This window comes from Stegostoma tigrinum, chromosome 23, assembly GCF_030684315.1.
Source record: "Stegostoma tigrinum isolate sSteTig4 chromosome 23, sSteTig4.hap1, whole genome shotgun sequence".
NCBI classification, from domain to species: Eukaryota; Metazoa; Chordata; class Chondrichthyes; order Orectolobiformes; family Stegostomatidae; genus Stegostoma; species Stegostoma tigrinum.
The window spans coordinates 10,180,117-10,186,116 of NC_081376.1; the positions used below are offsets into that span (position 1 = coordinate 10,180,117).

At 47.1% G+C, this 6,000-nt stretch overlaps 1 long non-coding RNA gene across 1 annotated transcript; it reads left to right on the top strand.

Annotated features, from left to right (window-relative positions):
* The first annotated feature begins 814 nt into the window (after positions 1-814).
* LOC132210896 (uncharacterized) lies at positions 815-5,776 on the top strand. Its single transcript, XR_009447114.1, has 3 exons — positions 815-1,094; positions 1,188-1,267; positions 5,647-5,776. It is a non-coding gene; the product is annotated as an uncharacterized LOC132210896 (long non-coding RNA).
* Positions 5,777-6,000: the final 224 nt, after the last annotated feature.

Sequence of the window (6,000 nt, forward strand, 5' to 3'; positions counted from 1 at the left end):
ATCCCCCATCCTAGGGAGAAGGCAACTACCATCAACTCTATCTATATCTCTCATTCTTTTATAAACTTCTATCTCAACTTCCTATGCTCTGATGAAAAAAGTTTCAGCTTTTCTTTACAATTCAAACCTTCCTTTTCCAGTAACATCCTGGTAAATCTCTTCTGAACCCTCCCCAGCTTGATAATTTCCTTCCAATAACTGGGCAACCAGAATTGGGCGCAATATTCCAGAAGAGGCCTCGCCAATGTCCTGTGAAACTTCAACATAGCCTTTCTAACCATCCTGACTTTCCAATGACTGTGAAGTTCAGAGGGAATGCTGCTCACCACTTGGTGGATATCCTGGGCCTTCATGCCCACCACTTATTGGCACACCCAGACAATAACTGGCATTCTGAAGTTGCTGCTGGATGCCAGATTAATTTGGAAGGATGTCGGACAGGAGGATTCTGGCACTCAGATTCTCTGGCAGGAACCTGGAGGCCCTGCTGGACAGGGGCCTGTAGAAGAGCGGTGTAACTCTCTAGGAGGCCCTGCTGAGAAATCCATCCTGGCTTGAGATTGTCACCTAGATCAGTGCCATTCAATGACCTGGAAGGATGCACTGGAGGAATGAGGTGAATGAGCTTTTCTGTTCTGCCATGGTAAGGGCCACACTCTTCCTATCTACTCTTTACTTCCTTTCACACTGGCTCCATCTTTGCTACTGCACACACCCCTCACTATGGCTCATGCTCTTTCATTCTCACTATTGCACGTACCCACTCTCTCTCCCCTGCTGCACACCCTTAGAATGCATCCCTCCATGCCCCCTGCGCTGCTTGCTGACTCGCTCACTCACTTGGATATCTCGTCATTCCGTCAGCTACACCAGCATGAACAGCTCTACCAGCCACTTTCATTGTGCTCAATCCCTCCCTCTTTCTCAGTCCAGGCGAAAACAAGTCCGAACAAGGGAAAAATAGCTTAGACTTGTGATGGAATACCTGACATTATGCTCCATACCTGCTACGAAGGTGGAATCCTGGCCTGCACTGGGGAAGACTGGAGCCACTCTTACAAAGATGCAGAGATACCCCATATCTTGTCAACCGAGTAAGTACCATTATCCACTGCAACTTAACATGAACTTGATTCAATGCGCATCACTGACCATAATGTCTTCTTTCTCTCTCTCGTGTCTTCCAGGTTTGAGTAAGATGTCAACTGTTTTGACAATCCATCAACAGAGCCGTCCACAAGAAAGTCTGTCCGGGATCTCTGAGGAGGTGAGTTCTGAAGCCTCACACAAAGCATTGTCAGTGCTGCCTTCTGCACATCCCATCAGCCCAGATACAGACACCTCAGCAGGAACATTAGCCAGATGAGAGCTTGTAACACAAACTTCTGACTGTATCACTGCCACATCTCTATAGCTGGACAAGGAATAACTGCCCCCCATGCTGGCACTCAGAGAACTATTGGAGACCAAGTACCCACTCAGCTCCCAGGCAGGAGAGGATCCTGTGATGTTGGCAGTCAAGGACTTTGCCCACATGCACAGGGAGGTACAGCAGCAGTGGGAAAGTTATATGGGAAGCAATGATCCTCATAGCCCAGAGGCTGCAGGACTGCAGCCACGCTATGGGGACCCAGCTGCTTCAAGCATGTGATGATCTGGCTGCCTTCACCAACAGATTGGCAGCTTTTACGGAGAACCAGATCCAGCACTCACACGGTCTGCTGGATACATGCCAAGATCTATATTCCATCACCCCAGCCACTGATCCTCAGCAGAAACAGCAAGGTGGCAGGTGGACAGACCACTTTGACCTTACTCCAGGTGCCCCTTTCTCATGAGGAGTCAGGGTGGTGCCAGGAGGCGTCCAATTGGAAGAAGATCAATACACGAACTCCTCCAAAATCTCCTCTCAGGGCACTCCAGACTTTCCACTTCCATCCTGCCTGACATGCTCAGGGCCCTGTGGCAGTTCAAATCAACAGGGGTGTACTCACCTCTGGGCAGGGCACACTTGTCCCTGAACATCCAAATCTTCGTCCAGGCAGCTCCCCCTGTCAACCCCATAGGCTTCACATCTCAGGTCAGGTCCCTACCTAACTTCACACATGAGCCTGTACCTGTCCACCTTCCCCACCAGGTCCTGCCTCCTCCCTAACCCCGTCCTTGAAGTATGAGGTACTTTAATGTATCCTCCCTTGACATATAACAGGTGCCGCGGTTCATAATCATCATTCCCCTGCCTCCCAGTCTGGAGCCCCCAGGCCCCGCAAGTAGATTCCCTAGTCTCATATCTGCAGCAGTAGACCACTTTATACCCTGCCCCCACCCCCCACTCCCCTTACTCGTTGCTATCATTTGACAGACTGACTGTGGCCCACTCCCTTGAGAGACCTAACCTGACAGTCCTGGATAAAACATGCTCATAGCTTTGACTGATGCCTGTACATTTCCTGACCATGTTAGTTCTAACCTCTGGATGGACTATTAAGAAGCCACAAGACTGATTGTGACCCACTCTTTGGATTGTAAAGGCTCAATCCCCCGAACAGAGAACATGCTGACTGACTGCAATCAAGCCCGAGACTGATTTTGGAAGCTCCTGTTGCTGTGAAAAAACTCCCCTGACTGGCCTTCATGGATTTCATTTCGGACCACTCCCCTTAGAATTTGAAACAAGACTGTGCATGCATTATGTTTGTTGCATCAATTGATGGTACAGTACACAACATGCAATCCCCTTTTATAAAGGTTTAAATACCTTCTGAAAACCCAAATACAGTACATTGCCATGCTAACACTTACTGATGACATTGAGTTTTTCCAAATGCCCAGTTATAAACTTCTCAATGATGAATGTTAACGCCTCCTCTACCACAAACATCAAGCAAATGTTTCTTGTTGCTTCCCACCCCCCACTTCTTGGATAAAATGATCATATTTGATATTTTCCAGCCTAATGGAACCTAACAACACCTACACATCAATTGTCTTATTAGCCATCTTTTTTAAGACCCTTGGATGAAGTAAATCAAGACCCAAAGACTTATCAACTGTGGCTCTAACACGTTACTCCTTACTGGTGATTTGTAATTATAACTTCCCTAGTGGTTATAATTTCAACAATTTCCTCTCTTCTTCCAACCTCCTAATTTATAGGCACTACTGGGATTTATTTTTTGTGTCCTGTATAGTAAAGGCAGAAGTAGTTATTCATTACATTGGCTTTTCTTTATTATCTACTATTAACTTCTTAAGTTTCATGGTAACAAAGTATGGAGCTGGATGAACACAGCAGGCCAAGCAGCATCTTAAGTACTCCTAAGATGCTGCTTGGCCTGCTGTGTTCATCCAGCTCCACACTTTGTTATCTCGGATTCTCCAGCATCTGCAGTTCCCATTATCTCTGATCTCCTTAAGTTTCACCCTCTGTTGGACGAACACTTACTTCAACTACCCTTTTTCTTTTTAGGTAGCTATAAAAACTCTTGCTATCTGTTTTTACATTTCTAGTTACCTGCCTATCAAGCTCTCATTTACTTGTTCTTATTAATCTCTGATTCATGGAGACTCCAGGCCAATCCTAGAGGATTGTCAACCCTAAGATAATAAAATGTGAGGCTGGATGAACACAGCAGGCCAAGCAGCATCTCAGGAGCACAAAAGCTGACGTTTCGGGAAGGGTCTAGGCCCGAAACGTCAGCTTTTGTGCTCCTGAGATGCTGCTTGGCCTGCTGTGTTCATCCAGCCTCACATTTTATGATCTTGGAATTCTCCAGCATCTGCAGTTCCCATTATCTCGGATTGTCAACCCTGCTTGGTTGTAAATAGCAATTTTCAGCTTGGTAAAACACTAAAGAGAAAGCATTCCACTCCTGAACATGCCAGATGTCCTCTTTTATCAAAATCCGCAATTTCCCCTCCTCAGTGATCAAAAATGCCCTCGACCTGGTCGCCCACATTTCCCGCAACTCATCCCTCACACCACCTGTTTGCAATAATAACCAACACAGAATCCCCTTCGTCCTCATGCACCACCTGACCAACCTCCAAATCCAACGCATCATCCTCTAACATTTCTGCCATCTGCAATCCGACCCCACCACCAAAGACAATTTCCCTCCCCACCCTTGTGTGCTTTCCAGAGGGACCACTCTCTCTGTGACTCCCTTGTCTGCTCCACACTCCCCTCCAGCCCCACCACCCCCGGCACTTTTCCCTGCAACTGAAGCAAGTGCTACACCTGCCCCTATACCTCCCCCCTCACCCCAATCCCAGGCCTTAGGAAGACTTTTCACATCAAACAGATGTTCGCCTGCACATCTGTTAATGTTATATACTGTATCTGCTGTTCCCGTTGTGGCCTCCTCTACATCGGGGAAACCAAATGGAGGCTTGGGGACCGCTTTGCGGAACACCTACGCTCTGTTCGCAACAAATAACTACGTCTCCCAGTCGCGAACCATTTCAATTCCCCCCCTACCATTCCTCGGACGACATGTCCATCCTGGGCCTCCTGCAATGCCACAATGATGCTACCTGAAAGATGCAGGAACAGCATCTCATATTTCGCTTGGGAATTTGCAGCCCAAGGGTATCAATCTGGAATTCACAAGCTTCAAAATCTACCCTCCTCAACCACCAGCCAAAACCAGCCCAGCTTGTCTCTGCCTCTCTAACCATTCCTCCCACCTCAAACCCCACCCCCATCCCCTAACCAATAACCTCATCCCCCACCTCTGACTTGTCCGTCCTCCCTGGACTGACCTATCTCCCCCTAACTCCCCACCTAGATTCACCTTCAATGGCTCTAACCTCACCTCTTTGAACTGCCTGTCTCCTCTCACCCTATCTTCTCCTTTATCCATCCTCTATCTGTTTTCCCCGTCTCCCTATTTATTTTGGAATCCCCTGCCCCTCCCCTATTTCTGAAGAAGGGTCCCGAGCCAAAACGTCAAGCTTCCCTGCTCGTCTGATGCTGCTTGGCCTGCTGTGTTCATCCAGCTTCACACCATGTTATCTTAAAGAGAAAGCAATGCTTGTCATTGGGCATTAGTTGAAAACTCAGGGAGTGGTTAATCCTGCCCTTTTATGAATTGACCCTGGCCAATGCTGATGCCAGTCGTGGAGCCAAAAAATTGGGAAAATGGCTGCTTACAGCAGAGGATCCTTCAGGAATAGGACTTGCACTTTCTTTAAGCACGTGCAAGGAGTAGAACTGGAAATCACCTCTTATATTCTTTTCCCCAGCCATTTACTCATTCCTCCTGAACTTGACAATGGTTCCTCTCTAGTCCCATTTACCAGCATTTGGCCCACTTCCTTCTGAACCCTTCCTATTCATGTAACCCATCCAGATGCCTTTTAAATGATGTAGTTGTACCCACCTCCACCATTTCCTCTGGCAGCTCATTCCATACATGCATCACACTCTGCTTGAAAAAGTTACCCCTGATGAAGGGTCTAGGCCCAAAACGTCAGCTTTTGTGCTACTGAGATGCTGCTTGGCCAGCTGTGTTCACCCAGCTCCACACTTTGTTATCATGTATTGAGTTGAATGTGACTCTAATGCAAGTGAGTTCTGAAGATTTTGAGGTTCTTACAAAGGGCCACTGGACTCAAAACATTAATTCTGCTTTCTCTCCACAGATGCTGCAAGACCTACTGAATTGCTTGAGCCTTTTCCCTTATTTCAGAATTCTAGCATCTGCTGGATTTTGTCTTTATTCAAGAGTTTAATATTCCAGCAGGATTTGAATATCTGCTGCCCCTCCATGCCGTGCAAGCTTGTCAGCCATTTGCGTGCACCAGGTGGGTAGAGTATGCATACCACGAGGACCGCAATGGAGCTTTATCAGGTTGGGTGCAATCCAGAGATTATAAACTTGTGACATATGACTTGTCAAGTGAGCAAATTACCATCCACTCTTATTGTTTTGAATGTGAATGTGTGAACTGCGAACAGTTTGATAATCCCTTCCCCTGTTTAGGATTACTCCTGAG